Raw genomic sequence first — 20,911 nt, 5'->3', positions numbered from 1 at the left:
CTAGAAACGAATCTTTTGTAAAGCACTGATGAGCTGACAGACGACCAAAAAACCAACCAAACTCGTTGCCATCCGATTGATTCTGACTCCTGGTGACTCTGCCTGCTGCAGAGTACAGACAGTCCAGGGGGTTTCCTCGCCTATAATATTTATGGACACACATCACCAGGCCTCTCTTCTGCAGCACCACTAGGTGGGATGGAAACACTAACCTTGGGACTCAAACTCTCACTGCCATCCAGTCGATGCCAACTCAGAGTGACCCTCTAGGACCACACAGTAGAATTGGCCCCATAGGTCTCCAAGACCGTAACTCTTTACGGGAGTAGAAAGTCACATCTTTAGCCCTCAGAGCAGCTGGTGGATTTGAACTACTGACCTTGAAGTTAGCAGCCCAACATGTACCCATTATGCCCTGGGGTTCTGCCTTTCGGCTAGTACTGAAAACAAAACAAAATTAAAAACCCACTGCTGTTGAGTTCTTCTGACTCGTCTCAAGACCCCGTCTGGAGCTCCTGAGGCCGTGAATCTTTTTTTTTTTTTTGACTTATATGGCAAATTTTTTTTAAACAATTTATTGGGGCTCATACAATTCTTATCACAGTTCATACATATACATACATCAATTGTATAAAGCACATCTGTACAGTCTTTGCCCTAATCATTTTTTTCTCCTCTTTTCTTTTCTTTTTTTTTACATTTTATTAGGGACTCATACAACTCTTATCACAATCCATACATATACATACATCAATTGTATAAAGCACATCCATACATTCCCTGCCCCAGAGGCCGTGAATCTTGACAACACAGTAGTCTGTTCTCTCAAGGGACTCCAGTTCTCTCAGGAGGGTTTGAAGCCGGAGCCTTGTGGCTACTGTCCAGCTGAGTGCAAACCATGTGCGACACGCAGGGACCTGGTGCTGACTGCAAAGCACGGGAAATGAACAGGGGTCAGAAATGACTGGGGCGGGGATCAATTCCTTAGCACATGAACCTTATGTGACACTTATTGGACACTCAAGCTCTTGTTCAGCCTACTTTTCCTACTTCATGGTTGGGTCAATCAAGAGATCCTACCACAGGAGTCAGCACCCACACCCACCCTAATTCTGTGCGGCCCATGCTGACCTCCACACCCTCATCTTCTCCTTCTTTGTTTCCTTGTTTAATGCCGGTTGGGAGCCGGGAATGATGGAGTGCCAGGAATTGCAGCGTAGCTGGCTGGGGCGGAGACGCCGAGCACAAGCGGCAATCAGGCAACGTGCAGAAGAAAGGGACCGTGCAGGGCTTCAGCATTGTCTTGGCTTCTTTTTCTGTTCCAGGGAGTTCAATTTTGAATGTGTTCCCTTTGAAATGCCTATTAACCATTCAAGCAGAGACAGAGTCTGTGTGTCTGGAGCACGGAAGGGAACACATGGCTGCAGCTAGGATGTTGGAGTGGCCCGCATGGGGATTGGATGGGACTGCGGCCGGGTGAGTGAGGGGCCAGAAAAAGCCCACAGACTGAGCCTTGGGCACGCTGATGCGAAAGCGGTCAGGTAAAAGAGGTCTGGGGTTCCCTGGGTGGTGCAGATGCTTAATGGGTGAACACGCGGGGCTGCTAGCCAAAAGTTGGCAGTTCAAACCCACCCAGAGGCAAAGAGGCCTCCTCAAAACCTCAGCCCCTGTGAAGAACAGTTTACTGGGACAGGAGCCGGAGGCTGCGCTACAGCCCCCAGGAGAAGAGGCCTTCTCCTTTCCTCCAGTCTGCTGATGGAAACGCAGACGTGAGGGGCTCCACCAAGCCCCTCAATCACAAGGCTGTCGGGACTTCTAGCTGACCCAATTGCTAACTGATATTAGAGCAATGCAATTGACAGGGCTCTGGCAAGATCGAGCGAAGGACGACAGAAGGCAGAGGCACACCCAAGCAACATTAGACCTGAACCCCGGCACTGGCTGTGAGACGCTCACTTTCTCGACGCCCCCTGAGAGCCCTGGTACGGCAGTGGTTATAAGTCGGGCTACTCAGTACAAGGGTCCCTTCCCCCACAAAGCCACCAGCCACTCCCAGGAAATAGATGAGCCTTTTTACTCCCATGAAGATTCACAGTCTTGGACAAGGCTGTCAGTAATGGTCATATAACACGAAGAGTAGACTCAATGGCCCAGAATTATACATGTAGAAGCTGTTAGATTGGAGAAGGGGTGTATATATGTATGCATGTGGTTATATATATGGTTTAACCGTTAGATACATAATTTATTGTCCATTTGAGACTTAAGAGTGAAGGGGTGGAGTTTAACCTGCCAATCAGGTCTCAGCTTGATGACCTCATTTGGAGGCGCTAAGGGGATAAATAGCTCACTGGAGGTGGGACGCATGCTCACTCCCTGTGAGACATTCCTGTTGAGAAGACACATGGAGCTACGCTAGAGCTCTGGAGCTGAAGGAGCCACGTGGAAACCCCTGCCAGCGCTGAGATGCCTCTACCGCCACTGGATCCACTTTCTACCCACTGGCCTGTGTTCTTCCTGCATTCGGTGTCATTGTATGTGTTGAATGAGTCTGAAGAGGAATTTATGGATTGGCATAGGATTTATGGGCTTATATTGGACTTAGGGACTTGATCTAGACTGGGCTGTTTTCCTCAATATTCAATTGCTCTTGTATATAAAGCTCTTTCTTGTACACGTTTATGAGTGTCTACGAATGTTTCTCTAGTCTAGCCAGACTAATTAACTAACTATATATTTGGATTGTTTTGTTTGTTTATTGGCATTGCTACTTGTCATCAGTTACTAGCTCTGTCCAATGTCCCCCCACCTCCACCCCCCACACTATCTATGACATTGGTTCTACAACCTTGGGATAATGGCACTATCAAATATATATATACACACACACACAAATATTAGTATTAAAAGATCATTTTATTGGGGCCTCTTACAACTCTTATAACAATCCACACATTAATTGTATCAAGCATATTTGTACATATGTTGTCACCATTCTTTTCTTTTTAAAAAAATCATTTTATTAGGGACTCATACAACTCAATACATACATCAACTGTGTAAAGCACATTTGTATATTCATTGTCCTCATCATTCTCAAAACATTTGCTCTCCACCTAAGCACCTGGCATCAGCGCCTCATTTTTCCCCTCCCTCCCCGCTTTCCCCTCCCTCATGAGCCCTTGATAATTTATAAATTATTATTTTGTCATATCTTGCACTGTTCGAAGTCTCCCTTCACCCACTTTTCTGTTGTCCATCCCCCAGGAGGTCACATGTAGGTCCTTGTAATCGGTTTCCCCTTTCCAACCCACCCTCCCTCCACCCTTCCAGTATCGCCACTCACACCACTGGTCCTGAAGAGATCATCTGCCCTAAATTCCCTGCATTTCCAGTTCCTAACTGTATCAGTGTACATCCTCTGGTCTAGCCAGATTTATAAGGCAGAATTGAGATCATGATAGTGGGGAAGGAGGAAGCATTTAGGAGATAGAGGAAAGTTGTATGTTTCATTGATGCTATATTGTACCTTGACTTGCTCGTCTCCTCCCCAAAACCCTTTGTAAGTGGACATCCAGTGGCCTACAAATGGGCTTTGCATCTACACTCCGCACTCCCCCCCTCATTCACTATGATATGATTCTTTGTTCTTTGATGCCTGATACCTGATCCCTTTGACACCTTGTGATTGCACCAGCTGGTGTGCTTCTTCCATGTGGGCTTTGTTGCTTCTGAGCTAGATGGCCACTTGTTTACCTTCAAGCCTTTAAGACCCCAGATGCTATCTCTTTTGATAGCCGGGCACCATCAGCTTTCTTCACCACATTTGCTTATGCACCCGCTTTATCTTCAGCCATTGCATCAGGAAGGTGAGGATCATAGAATGTCAATTTAATAGAACAAAGTCTTCTTGCATTGAGGGAGTACTTGAGTGGAGGCCCAATGTCCTTCTGCTACCTTAATACTAAACCTATAACTATATGCACATAGATCTATTTCCCCATCCTCATATAGAACTATATTTGCATATGTACATGTCTTTATTTAGACCTCTATAAATGCCCTTTGCCTCCTAGCTCTTTCCTCTATTTCCTTTGACTTCCCTCTTGTCTCACTATCATGCTCAGCCTTCATTTGGGTTTCAGTTATTCCGCTTGGTTACATTACCCTTGATCACGCCCTACCAGGCCTCCCACACCCTCCTCACCACCAATTTGGATCACTTGTTGTTCCCTTGTCCCTGGGTTTGTTAAGCCATCATTCTTTTCTAGACACTGACTTTCTATTGAGTCCTTGGTATCAGCTCCTCTTTTTCACTCCCTCTCCCCCGACCCTTGTGACTTGATAAATTATAAATTAATATTATTTTCATATCTTACATCAACCACTGTCCCCCTTTCCCCATGGATTCTGTTGTTCATCCACCTGGAAGTGGGTGGGGGTTGTGTATGTCTTTGCCACAATTAAAAAATAATAATTACACGAATAACATTGAGTCCAAAGAAGAAGAAAATGTTCTAGAATTGATTGTGGTGATGTCTTCTTGGCACAATGATTGAATTACTGAATCGCCTGATATGTGAATGAAGTGCCAATTAAACTGTTTTTTTTTTAAAAAGACTCAAGGTCTCGAAAACTCATGGGGCAGCTCTCCTCTGTCCTACATGGTCTCCATGAGACGGAATGCAGGGAGAGGGAGCTGCGGGAACAAAGAACCACAGACATGGACTTGCTGTTTGAAACACCTGGAAGGGATTCCCTCAGTTCTGACGGCCACCAACTGAAACTGAGCTGGTGGCAGGGCCCTGCCCTCTCTGACGGCCCCAGAGGTGAGTTCCTCCTCACTATTTCTAGTGCCTCGGGTGATGGCCTGCAGTCCTGGTCCTTGGTTTGCAGAGCCACTGTCCTAGGCTGCCTCATGTCACATGACCAAATTGAGTTTACCCAGGAAGGCTGATTCAACGTTAGGATATCTGTAGTGTAATTCACTGTAGTAGCATGTTAAGAGTAGAAAATCCAATTGAACAGTTCAATATGTACAGATGACACATCAGATACGATTCGACAATTTTTTGTTAGATATTCTTCGCAAATGAGGTATAAAGCCCTCTTAACCTGGTAAAGCACCCTTCTTGGAAAGAGGAGTATCTATATACATTATTTGGATCCCCCTCTTAAGAAATTGTGTCTCATCTCCCCCATCTATTCATTCAATCACCGTCTGACTTTAGACATGGTGAGAGTTCTGAGTACTGTGTCCTCTGTGCCCAGTGAGTAAGTCAGCAGGAAGCCACGGGCATGACTCACACCATGTTCAGAGGGTACTTTCCTCTGGGAGGGCCAAGAACAGGGAGGCCACGAGGGAGGACCCTCAGAGGTCCTGGCATTTGTTTTTTAATCAGTTTTTAATTGATACATTTGCCTACACCTGTGTAAAGAAACATATTATTTTATATGTATGTGTATGCATACATACACATTCTTCTATATGTATAAAATCCTTAGTAGTAATTTTGAAGGACTGGGTCATGTGGAAGAGTCCCAGGGGCGGGGTGGGTTAGCACTGGGCTGCTAGCCAAAAGGTAAGCAGTTTGAAGCCACCAGCCAGTCCACCGGAGAAAGATGAGACTTTCTAGTCCCATGTGGTGTTTCAGCCTCAGAAACGCACAGGAGCACTCAGTTCTGCCCTGTCCTGTGGGGTCACTGTGACTCAGAGTGGATTTGTTGGCAGGAAGTTGGTTAGAAGGTCAAGGTCACGTGGGGCTTTGCAGACCACTGCAGGCACACTCAAAGATGTGTTGAATAATTTAATGACCACCCGATTCCCGACCAGGATCCGGTCCCTCTGGTCTGACATGATGAGGCTCTTGCTCCAGTCTCCACCCCGAGTCCTCACTGCAGGAACCCGCCCCTCGGATTTCTGCCTGGGCCTGACTGCTCTGGTTCGGAGAGAGGCTGCGCTGGGCAGAGGACACTGAGGGACAAGAACTCTGCAGAGGGATAGAGCGCCATTCCCAGGGGCCAGAGTCATGCAGGGGTTGGTTCCTTGGATAAGCACCTGCCTGGAGCTTCTGAGACCTTTAAACAGGGTGTGTACCAGTCCAGGCTCCCCAATCCCAGGAACTAGATGGATCTGGCCCCTGAGCTGAAGGAGGCTCAGATGTCCCCACATAAGCAGCTCCCAGGTTCACCAAGCATCCGGTGCCCCAGGCCTGGCTGGCATAAACTCAACAGCACAGTGGCTGACCTGAAGGGGTGATTCCGAGCAGGTGACCAGGGTGACCTGATGGCCAGACAGGAAGGGCTTTGTCCCTGTCTTGTTCTGTCACACTTGGGGCCCTTCACCCAACCGCAGGGGCTGCTGGGGCCAAGAGTGGATTTCCCAGCAGCCAACAGGAGGATTCTCCATGGGTTTTAGAATGGTCAGGATCTTTCCCACCTGAGTTCACGCCTCGGTGTTCCTATTCAGACCCGCTACACCTTCTCCCTCCCTTGCAGGAGCCTCCCCCCAGGTCCTTCTCCCTGGGGTCTTCTACCCTGGCCCCAGCCTCGCTCCACCCCTACTCACTTCCCAACTCCGGGGCGCCCCTCGTCTGCGACAGGGAGCTCAGATTCCCCCCCCCACCCCCCAAAAAGCAGGCTTTTGCTGAGTCAGCCCTGCCTTCCCTGTCCTCTCCCCTCCTCCTGGCATCTCACCCTCAGGGACCCCAGTCCAGTACGGAGGAGGGACCCCAGGCTCTGACAGGCGGGTGCGGTGCGGAAGAACCCTGGGGGAGCGCGCTATTTTGCCCATTGCTGGGAAATCCTGGGGAGCAGCCTGGAACAGCAGGACAAAGTCAAGGTCATTCAGGCGGAGGCTTCCCAGAACCCTCCCATCTCCTCACGGGAGCCCAGAACTGAACGGGACAACCACCCACCCTTCTTAACTTGATAGAAAACCCTGGGCCGACCAGCTAGACAGAGGGACCCATGACCCCCATCATTTCTCGTTGTTTTTCTCTTAGGGAAAAAGCATCCACCACCAGTCGATCCATAGGGACCCTGTGTGGCAGGGAATAATTGCTTCTGAGGGTTTCCAAGCCTGCAACGCTTTCCATGAGCAGATGGCTCCTCTTTCTCCCCACTGGGAGAAGAACTCAAAAGCTCACTACCACAGTCAATTCCGACTCATAGCAACCCGAGACTGATGTTTGTTTGTTTTTTACTTTAAAAAATCATTTTATTGGGCCTCATACAACTCTTATCACAATCCATACATACATCAATTGAGTAAAGCACCCTTATACATTCGTTGCCCTGGTCATTCTCAAAATTCGCCTTCCGCTTGGGTTCCTGGAATCAGCTCATTTTCCTTTTTTCCCTCCCCCTCCCTCCCCGCTCCCCCCTCCCTTGTTTTCTTAATTAATCATTTTATTGGGGGGGCTCTTACAAATCTTGTAACAATCCATCATTTGATAGTATTAAGCACATGTGTACATATGTTGCCATCAATATTTCCAAAACAATTTCTTTCTACCTGAACCCTTGGTATCAGCTCCTCTTTCCCCCTCCCTCCCACCCTCATGAAACCTTGATCAGGTATATATTATTATTGCTATCCGTGTCTTACACTGTCCATCATCTTCCTTCACCCACCTTTCTGTTATTCATCCCCTACTGGGGAAGGGCCTATATATCCAACCATATGACGGGTTTCCCCCTTCTCCCCCCCCCACCTCACCATGATACCGCTACTCCCACTACTGTTCCTGAGCGTTTCAGCTATCCTGAATCCCATGTGTGGAGGAGTAACACAGGAGGAGAAAGCCTCATCTTTCTTCAGGAGAGTGGCTGGTGGTTTCTGAGTGCTGACCAAGAGACCCCAAATCCAAATATAATCTATTATTTTTTTTAAATCATTTCATTGGGGGCTCTTACAACAATCCATACATCAATTGTACCAAGCATATCTGTACATATGTTGCCATCGTCCTTTTCAAAACTCCTTTTTGCTATTTGAGCCCTTGGTATCAGCTCCTCATTTTTTCCCTTTCCTCCCCCACCCTCCCACTCAAATATAATGTATAGAGATATTTTTTAAGTGTTAAAGTTTAAGACTTAAACAGAACAAAGACAAGATGAGGATGATTCAATCATTGAACAAAAAAAAATCCATCAACCATCAATGTGAAGCCATAATAGTATCTGGTCCTTGGATGGCTTCAAGTCAACTAGACTCTCCTGGTTAGGGGTAGAGTCAGCCTGTCAATCAAGTGGTAGCTTGATGACACCTCCCTGGGGGGTGACCTTCTCCATGAGAGTGAGGGACTCTGGGAACTGCTTCCCTCTGCCACTTCACCTTTCTCCTAGCTGGGACTTCCCTGGCACTCTGTGTCTGCCACCAGGGGTGGCCTCAGGTGGGCCACCTAACCCTGTGAGCTGAGGCAGTCCTGCCACACTTCCATCAACCTTGGATCCATGTGACTGCACTCACCGCAAGCCTGCCAGCCCCCTTCTTCCTGCTTCACCTCTCAGCGTCATAGGCCTGGGTCTGAAGAGGGCTTTGGACCTAGGGGCTTGGATTGGACTGGGTTGGGACGTGTTCTTGTTGTAAAATTGCTTCTTGACATAATAAGCTTCCTTCTTATACATGACGCAAACCAAACTTGCTGCCATCAAGTGGATTCTAGCTCATGAGAACTGCCCCTTTGAGTTTCCAAGGCTGTACATTTTTATGGGTGTAGACAGCTTCGTCTTTCTCCTGCGGAGCAGCTGGTAGGTTTGAGAGGTTGACCTGCAGTTAACTAGCTCAATGCATAATCCACCAGGCTACCAGGGCTCCTCAGACTCAAAACCGTGGGCCCTGGTAGCTCCATCTCCCCCAGGGCACACCCAGGCAAGTCCCTGAGGGCAGGCAGGGGAAGAAGTAGTAATCCACGTTCAAGGATATGCCCTTTAAGTCTCCACATTTCTACAAGCCATTGGACGCCATATGTCCTTGTGCTCATGATCTCTGTTATCCAGATGCTGTGGTTTTGTCTTTCCTTTTCCTGTTGGCCACTAAATAAACGTTTTCCTTTGATGATATGTGAGGTTTGGGGTCTCTTGTACCCTACACAACGAGACTACGAATGGGCTCAGAGCTCCCCCTGCAAGCCATAGGCATCTGCAAACTTAGTGCTCAGAAACTGAGCTCTGATGCAAGACTAAGAGCCTCCGAGATCATACCCATGGACCTCCCCACCCCGCCCACTTTCAGGAACTTTTCAGATTCTTTGCTTCAATCATTGTCCCTTCCCCATTCCAGCCCACCCTATTTCAGCCCCTCTCTATCTGCCACGGACTGTGTCCCTGCTCCTTCGAGCTCTATAAAACTAGTGTGCTGTGTCAGACACAAAATAACAATAATAATATATAATTGATCAAGGATTCATGAGGGAGGGAGGGACAGATGATGGGGAAGAGAGGGGGGCAAAAAAAGAAGAGCTGATACCCAGGGCTCAAGTAGAAAGAAAATGATTTGGAAATGTTGATGACAACATATGTACAAGTGTGTTTAATATCATTGAAGGATGGATTTTTATAAGATTTGTAAGAGCCCCCCCCAATAAAATGATTAATAAATTTTTTTTAAACTAGGGTTCTACTCAGTCTCTAACTTGGGGTAACGGAAGCCCTAAGGCAAGATAGCTTTCTGACTCTAAGCTTCTTGAACTGTAAGAAAACGTACATTGTTTTAACACACCAAACTCACTCACTGTGACCCAGTTGATTCTTACTCAGCAGCCCTGGTGGTGGCGGTGGTGGTTACTGAGCACTGTCTCATCGGTTCCACCTCATAGGGAACCAAACACCACCTGGTCCCTCTCCCTTCCCACCTTACGATCATGCTTCACCCTATCACGGCAGCCGCACTGTGAACCCGGCTCTTGCAGGGTCTTCCTTCTCACTGTCCTTCTACGTCACCAAAGGTGATGGCTTTGTCCAGGGGCTGAGCTCTCGGAGCGGCATGTCCAAAGTACACGAGACTTGCCATCCTTCCTGCTGGGGAACGCTCTGGCGTTGCTGCTTTCAAGATGCATCTGCTTGTTCTTTGGGCAGTCCTTGGGACTTTCTGTACTGTTTTGCCGGCATCACACTTCGGACGCAGCAAGCCTGTTGCGTGGGGGCGATCTAATATAACAGCCATAACAAACCTAATGCGATCAGCTGGGCTCCTGGCTCACGAAAGGCTGCCTGACAGCCTAGTCGCAGCTGAGCTCCTAGTTGAGAGCAGCCACGATGGATGAGCCTGGGAAAATCCAGCAGAAGATCCACCACCGCGCATCCATAATGATTATAGAGAAAACAATCATTATTTTTATAAATGACCCATTATTGGGGGAAGAGGATAAAGGGGAGCTGATATCAAGGAGTGCAAGAAGGAAGAGAATGTTGGGAAACGGATTGTGGTCGCAATTGTACAACCCTGCTCGATGTGATTGAACTGTGCATTGGTGTGATATCTGTATTAGCTATCAATAAAATGGTTTTGGGGAAAAAAAGAACTAATACATTAGGACTATTTTCAGCCTCTCTACATTGGGGCAGTTTTTTCTCAGCAATAAGTAAATGAAATGAGCATTATCCTCAAGTTCCCTCTGATCCTCCACATCCAGCCTCGTGGGCTCCACCGCCAGACTATACCATGTATTTCATCACGTCAAAAGACAGGGCAGGAAGAAAACGACCAAAGTGGGCGTCAGAAGAGATTCTGAAATGTGCTCTTCATCAAAGGTAGCTAAGGCCAATGGAAGAAATGATGAAGTCAACGAGCTGAAAAGAAATTTTGAAAGGGCAGCTCAAGAAGACAAAGTCAACTGCTATAATGAGATGTGCAAAGAGCTCGAGTCAGAAAACCACAAGGAAGCACGGGTGCAGCGTCTCTGAAATGGAGAGAACTGAAGGAACAAGCCACCCTTGAGTTGGAATGTTGAAAGATTCTGTTGGCAAAATATTGAATGATGCAGGAAGCATCGGAAGAAAATGGGGGAAAATACAGAGTCACTGTACACTGTACCAGAAAGAACTGACAATCCCCCATTTCAAGAGGTAGCATATGACAAGACCAAGTGGTATTGAAGGAAGAAGCTCAAGATGTACCGAAAGAATTAGCTAAAAAGCAAAGCTACAGGAATGGAGGGAACACCAATTGCAATGTTTCGATAAGCTGATTATGCACTGGAAGCACCCAGTTCTGTATGCCAGGAAATTTGAAAAACGGTTCCTTGGTCAACTGACTGGCAGAGGTCCCTATTTATACCCATTCCAAAGAAAGGTGACCGAGCAGAATGCTCAAATTACAGAAAAAATAACATTAATATCACGTTCAAGTGAAATGTTGCTGAAGATCATCCAACAACGGTTGTAGCAGTACATTGACAGGGAGCTGCCAGATGTCAGGCCGGATTCAGAAGAGGCCGTGGAACAAGGGATATCATTGCTGATGTCAGATGCATCTTGGCTGAAAGCAGAGAATCCCAGAAAGATGTTTGTGCTTTATTGACTCTGCTGAGGAATTCGACAGCGTGGATCATAGCAAACTATGGATAGCCTCAAGAAGAACAGGAATTCCAGAACACCTCATTGTGCTCCTGTGGAACCTGTCCGTGGAGCAAGAGGCAGTATGTCAATAGAACAGGGAAATGCTGCAGGGTTGAAAATCCAGAAAGGTGTGCATCAGGGTTGTATCGTTTTACCATACTTGTTCAATCTATCTGGATATGGCGTCAGGATGTGAGGAAGGCTCATTAACAACCTTCGGGAAAAAAAAAACCTTCGGTATGCACAGCCTTGCTGAAGATGAGGAGGACGGGAGCACATGCTGATGAAGATCAAGACTGAAGCCTTCAGTGTGGTTTGCAACTCAATGTAAAGAAAACCAGAATCTACACAACTGGACCAGTAGGTAGCGTCATGATAAATGAAAAAAAGTTGTCACGGATTTCATCTTGCTTGACTCTACTATCACACTCCTAGAAGCCGCAGTCAGGAGATCAAGTGAAGCATCGCATTGGGTATGCACGCTGCACAAGAGCTCTTTCAAGTGTGGAAAAGCAAAGATAAGCTGGTAAGCACTAAGTCGTGCCTGATGCAAGTGCCGGCATTTGCAATCGCCTCCTCTGCCTGTGAAATTTGGACAACGAATAAGGAAACCTGAGAAGAATTATCGCAGCTGAGTGATGATGCCTACAAAGAATATTGGAAGTGCCACGGACTGCCAAAAGAGCAAATAAATCTGTCTTGAAAGAAATCAGGAGAGACCGGTCCTTGAAAGAGGACATCATGCTTGGTAAGGTCGAGGGGCAGAGAAAAAGAGGAAGGCCCTTGACAAGGTGGGCTGACACCGTGGCTGCAGCAGTGGATTCCAGCATGACAATTACGTGGGTGGCCCAGGACCGAGCAGCGTCTCCTTCTGCTGTGCAGAGTCGCCAGGAGCTGGAACGGACTCAACAGTACCTAACAACCACCACAACCACTTCCACGGCATTCACCTGGTTCTGTACACAAAAGAAAGCCCAGAGCTCAACTATAATTCACGGAGAACATCTATTAAGTCTTACACAGGACGAAGACATGGATTTGGATGAAGGAGACCATTAGCATGACTTCACAGTGGCACCCAAGGGTTTGCAGACAGCTGATGGCTTAAATAGGACATGAGAGGGCCAAGGAAGCTGTCAGTCATAAAGACACCATGAGCAGCAAGTGAGTACATCACAGTTGCGGGCAGGACTACAGAAACAGGAATGGGACGATGATTGGGACGTGTATATTATGCTAGACAGAAGAGCTGCCACCCAAGCAGCCAGGGCATGACTCCGGGCTACGGGACCCTGCTAGCCAATCTCCAGGAAGGACACCCCCAGGCAGATCCCTAAAGGGGTTGCCCTCCCTGGGCTAGTTGGAGGAGTGGCAGCTCCCCTGTTAAAGGACTCTGGGATCCCCTTTATGATGGACTCTGCCTGAGGGTGAGACTGCTCACATTCCCACTTAATGGTCAAAGGGACTTCAATGGAGGCTTGATCCAAGTTCAGACTCTGCAAAAGGATTTGGGGTTTTCACTATTAACGATCGCCTCTGCAAACGGGGTGCTCTAATACCTAGTAATATATAAGTTCCAATATCCACCCTCGCCCAGGTCAGCATTGTCTCTCACCTGGATCATTACAAAACTTTCCTCACTGCACTTCTGATTTCCAGTCTGTCCCCACGGCAAAGCCGTCATATAGCAACCACGGTGATGCTTTTGAGCACCTTGCTAAGAGTCTTTAGTCGTCTTTAAGAAAAACACTATACTGACTGAAATCATTCCATCTCAAAAGGACAAATGTTGTATGTGCCCACTTGTACACCTAGACTATGGAAGGGTATGGAGATCGAAGCTTATGAGAGGTTGGTTACCAGAGGCAGATAGAAGGCAGGGAGGCATATTAGAAGTTAAATTCTGAGCACTACGTTGCAGAAAGCTTCAGTTTGGAGGAGGTTGTTGAAATGGCAAGTATTTTTGTCACCTATATATTTACCACGCAGACGCTCCAGTCTACTCCCATCTCACTAGGATCAAAACCAGTCTTCAATGGCCTGCAGCCCCCTGAGCTCCCATGCTGGTCATCCTCACCCCCTTCTGTAGCCAACCCTCTTGTTCCCCCACTCACCTGTAAGTTTGTTTCCTATGTTTTCTTGAACCTCCAGGCTCACCTGCCCCCGCCCCCAGGCTCATGACAGCTCATCCTGTGGCCAATGAAAGAGAGAGCTCTCAGTGGCCATCGGACCAATCCCTGCCCTGAACTGCCCATTGCCACATTCTAATTCGGTCTCATCCTCGATGTTCCAATTCTGCGCTGCCCCACATCGCTCTGTTCCCTCACCCCTCTGGCTCACTTCCCACTGAGTCCATTCCACTATTTCATTCCAAATTCCAGAACAGTCTGTCTGGGCGAGGATTCTGTTTGGGAAAGAATGTCAGCACTGAAGAACCACTGCCCCCACCCACACTCTGATTCTACTGCAGCCTGGAGTGGCCCGAGGGTCCAGTCTCCAGAGAACCCAGACGGGACATGAGAAGTCTGGGACATGAGAAAGAGCTCAGACTCTGGAGCAAAAAGGCCTAGCCTCTGCATTAGCAGTTGGATGACCTTGGGCATGCAGTACTCTGCAATCCCCTTTATGATGTACAGAATTTAAACTGTCATACAAAGACCACTCACAGCCTTCAAGAGTAACATCATCGATGACCTGCAATAGGCATGAATGAATTTTATAAACAATTCGTTCCTAGCAAACACCTTCTTTCAACAACAGAGAGGGTGATTATACACGTGGACTTCTCCCGATGGAATGCACAGAAATCAAACTGACTACATCCATGGGAAGACCAACACATCGTTGCTCTTGCAAAGTTCTATCATGCACACAGTGAGGCGTCAAAGACATTGTTCTCAACAGGAGTGGGAAGTGTTTGTTCAGGATTTAAATTCTGAGCACTCAGTTTGCAGGAGGCTCAAATCCATTGCAGAAGTTCCTAGATCCATTTTGATTCTGCATAGATTCTGCTTCCCTTGAATTCGTCCTGACCATTTACCATGTCACAGAGCTTGGAAGCGATCTTGCAAGGCCTCTGATCTCGCATCGTATACGTGTCCGGTTCTGTAGTGCCACCTGCAGCTGTGATGTGCTGACCTGCCACCAATCGTGCTGTTGTGACAGTCTGCCTTGTACTCCCGTGCCCTATTTAAACGGCCTGTTTTCTGTAAATCCCAGATGGCCTAGTGCCCATGCTCTCCCTATTAGGAGGCTGGCTTGGCTGTAGCTTGTTTCGAGGTAGCAAATGTGTCGCTATAATTTATCTGAATGGAAGTCTCTTTCTTCCATGACTTTTCGCCTCCGCCCTCGCCCTAGGATGGCTGGGGATGAGGGAGGGCGAAAACAAAACAGGTAACATCGGTGGTGTCTCTTGTAATCACCACCACCCTGTAAGGCAGACACTATAAATGCCACCATTTTACAGAGGTGTCCAGGGAGCGGAGAGATTCAAACACTTGGTCAAGGTCTCACAGTCCAGTAAGCGGTCAAGTTGGGACATAAATCCAGGATCTCTGGCTCCAGAGCTTATACTCTAAACCACGGTGACGACCCTGCTTCATACTAAACCGACTTTAAGAAAAGATGGAACAATGCTGGGGTTCAAAGAAGTGACTTTTACACGGCAGCCAAGCAGGGACAAGTCTAGGAGTTCAACTCAGTAAATTTCTGGCAATTCCCACTGTGGTGTGCTGCCCCCTAGTGTGCCCTGTGGGAGAAGAACACCAGAGGTGAGCAGCCGGTCTCCCTGGAATGGAAGGAAGGTAAGGTTGGCTTTGTGTGTTGCTGCGAGGCTGGAAGCTATGTCACTGGTATTTCAAATACCAGGAGGGTCACCCAGAGTGAACAGGTTTAGCGGAGCTTCCAGACTGAGAAGAAGGAATAGGCTGCCCATTTCAGAGGGATTAGCCACAGAAAACCTCATGGATAGCAACGGAACATTGTCAGACATCATACCAGAAATTGAACCCCTCGGGTCTGAGGGCACTCACAATATGACCGATGAAGACCTGTCTTCCCAAACCAGAATCGATCATAATGGCTTGAATGTGGTAAAGCTTTGGGGAGTAGAGACTTTGGGACCTTTGTTTGCTGATGACAACTGAAAATGAGAAGACTGAGCTGAAAACATCAATTAATAATTGGAACTTGGAAAGTACAAAGTATGAATCTAAGAAAATTGGAAGTTGTCAAAGCTGAAATGAACTGCATAAAGATTGATATCCTAGGCATTCGTGAGCTGAAACGGGCTGATGTTGGCCCTTTTGAATCAGGCCATCATATCCTCTACTCTGCCAGGAATGACAGTGTGTTAGTCTGGGTTATCCAGAAACGCTTATATGTGTGAAATAGAGAAATCTATATTAAAGAGTAATTGCATATTAAGAAAACATCCCAGCCCAGTCCAGCTCAAGCCCATCAGTCCGATATTAGCCCACATGTCTGATACCAATCTATAAATTCCTCCCCAGACTCACACAACACATGCAATGACACTGAATGCAAGAAGATCACAGGCCAGTGGGTGGAAAGTCTTGTGGATCCAGTGGTGTTGGAAGCATCTTAGTGCTAGTGTGGGTCTCCATGTGATCCCTCCAGCCCCAGGGCTCTGGCTCCATCAACATAGCTCCATGTGGCTTGTCATCAGGAATGTCTCTTAAGGAGTGTGTGTCCCACCGCCAGGGAAGAAGACCAGCGTTACCAGAATTCTCAGGAGAAATCCATGCCCACTCAGAAGCCTCATTGGCTGTGACTTGATTGACAGGTTAGACTCCACCCCTTCACAAGTGGACAGATTAGGTAACTGCCACAGCTAGAGTCAAGAATGGTGTTGCATTCATCATCCAAAAAGGGGACATTTCAAGATCTATTTTAAGTACAATGGTGTCTGTGATAAGATAATATCTATCTAAATACAAAGAAATCCAGTGAATAGAATTATTATTCAAATGTGTGCACCAACCACTAATGCTAGTGATAAAGATATTGAAGGATGTTACCAACATCTTCCATCTGAAATTGATCAAATATCCAATCAAGATGCATTGATAATTATTGCTGACGGGAATGCAAAAATTGGAAACGAAGAGAAAGGAACAGTAGTGGGAATATGGCCTTGGGACAGGAATGAAGCTGGGAATCACATGGTAGAATTTTGCAAGACCAATGACTTCATCACGTACATCTCTTTTCAACAACACAAAAGACAACTATATATACATGGACTTCTCCAAATGAAATACATATACATCAAGTTGACTACATCTGTGGAGAGACCACAAAGAAGCTCAACATCCACAGGGAAAACCAGGCCAGGGGATAACTGTGGAACAGATCATCAATTACTCATATGTAAGTTCAAGGTGAAGCTGAAGAAAATTAAATCAAGTTCACGAGAGCCAGAACATCACTTGAGTTTATTCTAACTGAATTTCAAGGACAGATTTGAAGCATTGAACACTAATGACAGAAAACCTGATGAGCTCTGGCAGGACATCAAGAACATCATACATGATGTATGGATTGTGATAAGAGTTGTATGAGCCCCTAATAAAATGATTTTTTAAACACTAGGAAAAAACCCATCATACATGAAGAAAGCAAAAAAGGTCATTAAAAAGACAGGAAAGAAAGAAAAGAGCAAAGAGGACGTCAGAAGAGACTCTGAAAGTTGCTCTTGTCGTAGAGTGGCTAAGACAAATGAAAGAAATGATGATGTCAGTGAACAGAATTTCAAAGGGCAGCTCAAGAAGATAGAGTCAACTATTATAATGGAATGTGCAAAGACCTAGAGTTAGAAAATCAGCAAGTATTAATACTCGGCACATCTTAAACTGAAAGAACTAATTCACGCTTCCAGTTTCAATATTGAAAGACTCTATGGGCAAATATTGAATGGTGCAGGTAGCATTGAAAGAAGATGGAAAGCCAGAAGTTGCGAAGTTACTTCTCTTTCCTAGCTTGCTGAGAGAAGCCTGAAGTCAAGAAAGCAGATGGCAGTGGTGGAGTTAAGAAGGCTGAGATCAAGGACCAAACACTCAAGAAGGGGAAGTCCCACTGCAGCTGGATTGGACGGTTTTCCAGAAAGGCTATGTACAAGAGTATGTTTTCAGGAGCCAAATCTAGGGTTGAGAAGGAGAAGGTCCTTGGTATTGTGACAAAGCCAGGTGGTGCTTACAAGCTTGGTGGTACCTGAGTGGCTACGCTGCACAGAATGCCTAGGTGTGACCCTGCGGAAGACATGTCTCAGAAGTTATTGAGCCAGGGCAAAAAGCCCTTCAGTCAGCCAGTGAGGAGACTGCCCTTCAGCATTACCTGGGGACCATTCCGATCATCCTGACAGAACACCACCAAGGCAAGAATTGGTTTTCTTGAAGCAGCTGGACAGTGGTTTGCTGCTGTGACTGACATCTCTCCCTCAATCGAGTTCCTCTGCACAGAATGCACAGAAATTTGTCATCGCCGCCTCCACCGAAATGTATCACTCCACCAGTGGTGTGATAGGTAGGTTTATTGTGCCAACCTGGCCAATAGGAACATGTGGGATTAATCAGGTTGCAGTTTGACTGGAGGGCAAAGAGATAAATGGCTCAGCAAGCCCACCCCTCTCTCTCTTACTCTCTGGTGATCAGACCAGCATGAGAGCAAGCAGCTGCTTTAGCTAGTTCTCTGCCTCAACTTGTGAGCTACACTACCTGTGGGACAGCCAACCCGTGGATCATATTGCTAGAGATTGCGGGTCCTTCGAAACCTGCTTTTGCCACACTGCTGGTGTATACATTGCTTGAGCTTGAGGCTGGTGGACCCTGTCGTCTTGCATTGCTTGAGTTCAATATCCCATCTGGGTCTGCTTTGCTAAGCTCCTGAGCTGCTGACTGTTGGTGACCTATCCTGCTGTTTGCTGCCTGTGGCTGGACTGCCTTTATTGCCCGGGGAAAGACTCAGCTGTCTGCTTCCTTGACCTTGGACCTAGCAGCCTTTGTGAGTTGGACTTCAACAGTATATTAACTGTTCCACAGAAGTGAGTTGAACTGAGCCCTCTGTACTGCTGTGTGGACTAATTAGCTGTTATATTCCGTCACGCTGTATCTATATTCCTAAGTGTCCTGGTTTTGTTTCTCTAGAGAACCCTGCCTAACACAAGTGGTCTGCAAATCCCCAAACACCTCACAGATGCCTACTTCAAGAAGGAGAAGGCCAGATCTTTGACACCAAGAAAGAGAAATACAAGATCACAGATCAGTGCAAAGTTAATCAGAAAGCCATGAACTCGCAAATCTTGGCAAAAATCAAAGCCAGGCTCCCAGTTCTAAGGCTACTTGCTTTCTACATTAGCACTCACAAATGGTGAATCCTCACAAACTGGTGTTCTGGACTTCTTGCAAAGAACCTAATTAAATAACTGATAACGTAAAAAAAATTTTTTTAAGAAGATGGAAAGAATACAGAGTCACTGTACCAAAAAGAACCAGTTGACATTCAAGCATTTCAAGAGGTAGCATATGATCAAGAACCAATGATGCTGAAGTCCAAGCTGCACTGAAGGCACTAGCCAAAAACAAGGCTCCAGGAAATGATGGACTACCAAATGAAATGTTACAACAAGCTTCTTTACAATGTTGAAAAGCAAGGATTTTACTTTGAGGACTAAGGTGTGCCTGCCCAAGCCATGGTAGTTTCAGTGGCCTCTTGTGCATGTGAAAGTTGGACCAGGAATAAGGAAAACCAAAGAATAAATGCATTTGAATCGTGGTAAAGTATGAAACTCAAACATAAGAGCAACGGTAAGAATGGTACAGGCCGGGGGAGTGTTTCATTCTTTTGTACGGAAGGTGGATATGAGTCAGAATCGACTCGATGGCATCTAACAACAACAAAAAGAGCCACTCCGTGGGAGAACGATGAGACTGTCTGCTTCCGCAAAGATTCACAGTCTTGGAAATCCAAGGTAGATTTGCTCTAAGTCAGCATTGACTCAATGGCACTGGGTAGTGGGGGCTCAATGTATAATGAATCACCTCAGAGGCAAGAAGTGAGGAGAAAGTTCATTACCATTAAGAGAAAAGAGCAAGAAATGGAGCACATCCTTTAGACTCCAAGAGCTCTGTGCATGGAACCTCTCCAATCCGGGAGCCAGAGAGCTATGATACCAGAGGAGCAGCACCAGCCGAATCAAGAACCAGAGCATAAAATAGGACATTGGGCTTCCTCACCCACAGAAAGAGTAAAGCTGAGTACTTTCAGCAAGAGGCTCGATTACAGAATAGGATACCTCCAGGCACTTAATTGGGGGAGCTATTTTTGCTGGTTCACAGCGTTAGAGCAGAATCCCTTCGGGTTGAAGCTTAAGGCAGAGTGATGGAGCCTTTGGGCATTTATCAGCAGCACTAAGAGAGCTTTGTCACATTGTCAGAGATGCCTGGCCCGGAAGAGGCTGTCCTGACTCACTGGATCCAGAGCCTTTCTGACGCTCAATTGTAACCTGCTAACTTCCTTAATAAACTCCATAATGACGAGCATTATCGGCGAATCCTGTGATCGTAGCAGTGGATTACAGAACCCATTAGATATGTAGGCTGCTATGGAAAGCAAGGTTAGGGTCAGAATTGGTAAGAAGGAAAGCGGTGGAGACCTGTTTGCGCCCTGCCTCAAACGACTGGACCTTGGGCTTCCTCCTTCCTCCTTGGAAAGCCAGGGGGAGTCAGACACTGACCCCCCATTCCTGCAGTCGCCACGCATCAGAGTGAACTGGACAGCAGCTAACAAGACAGTAAGCATCTCTGCCACCTGCCCCCCCCCCAAAATGAGGGACAATGAGCTATAATTTGTAGTGAATTTGCCCAGGTTTTTGCAGTAAAGAAACAGAGAAGCCAGTTTTCCTTGCATTATGCATCTCAGTTTTGTGTCTTACAGCATGTTTTATTTTGAGTTACATATATTAAAGGAGGCATCATAATTTTTTCAGGTCCTGAAGCTCCTAAATATAATCATAAATATCATCCTGCTAGTTCTTGGCTATCTCACAAACGTCAAACTCAACATTTTACATAAAAGACAAGTGGCTTGCCCAGGCTACACAGCCACAGCTGGGGGAAGGCAGTCGAGATGTCAGAGGATGCTCCCTTCACACCCCAGAAGGTACCAGAAGAAGCTCAGGTACCATCGATTTTTCTTTTTCTCTCTCTTTCTTTGTTTTCTTCCCTCCCTCCTTTTTCATTACCTCCGTCCCGCCATTCTTTTTCTTTTTTTCTTCCTAGGTAAAGAAAGTAATTGCTTTACTTCATCATATTGATTTTATTTTATAATTCCT

At 46.6% G+C, this 20,911-nt stretch overlaps 1 pseudogene; it reads left to right on the top strand.

The window, feature by feature from the left end:
* Nucleotides 1-1,449: 1,449 nt before the first annotated feature.
* On the top strand, nucleotides 1,450-18,999 carry LOC142462558 (large ribosomal subunit protein eL6 pseudogene; annotated as a pseudogene).
* Nucleotides 19,000-20,911: the final 1,912 nt, after the last annotated feature.

Source organism: Tenrec ecaudatus, chromosome 1, assembly GCF_050624435.1.
Source record: "Tenrec ecaudatus isolate mTenEca1 chromosome 1, mTenEca1.hap1, whole genome shotgun sequence".
Classification (NCBI taxonomy): Eukaryota; Metazoa; Chordata; class Mammalia; order Afrosoricida; family Tenrecidae; genus Tenrec; species Tenrec ecaudatus.
This window is presented reverse-complemented; position numbering and strand designations above follow the sequence as displayed.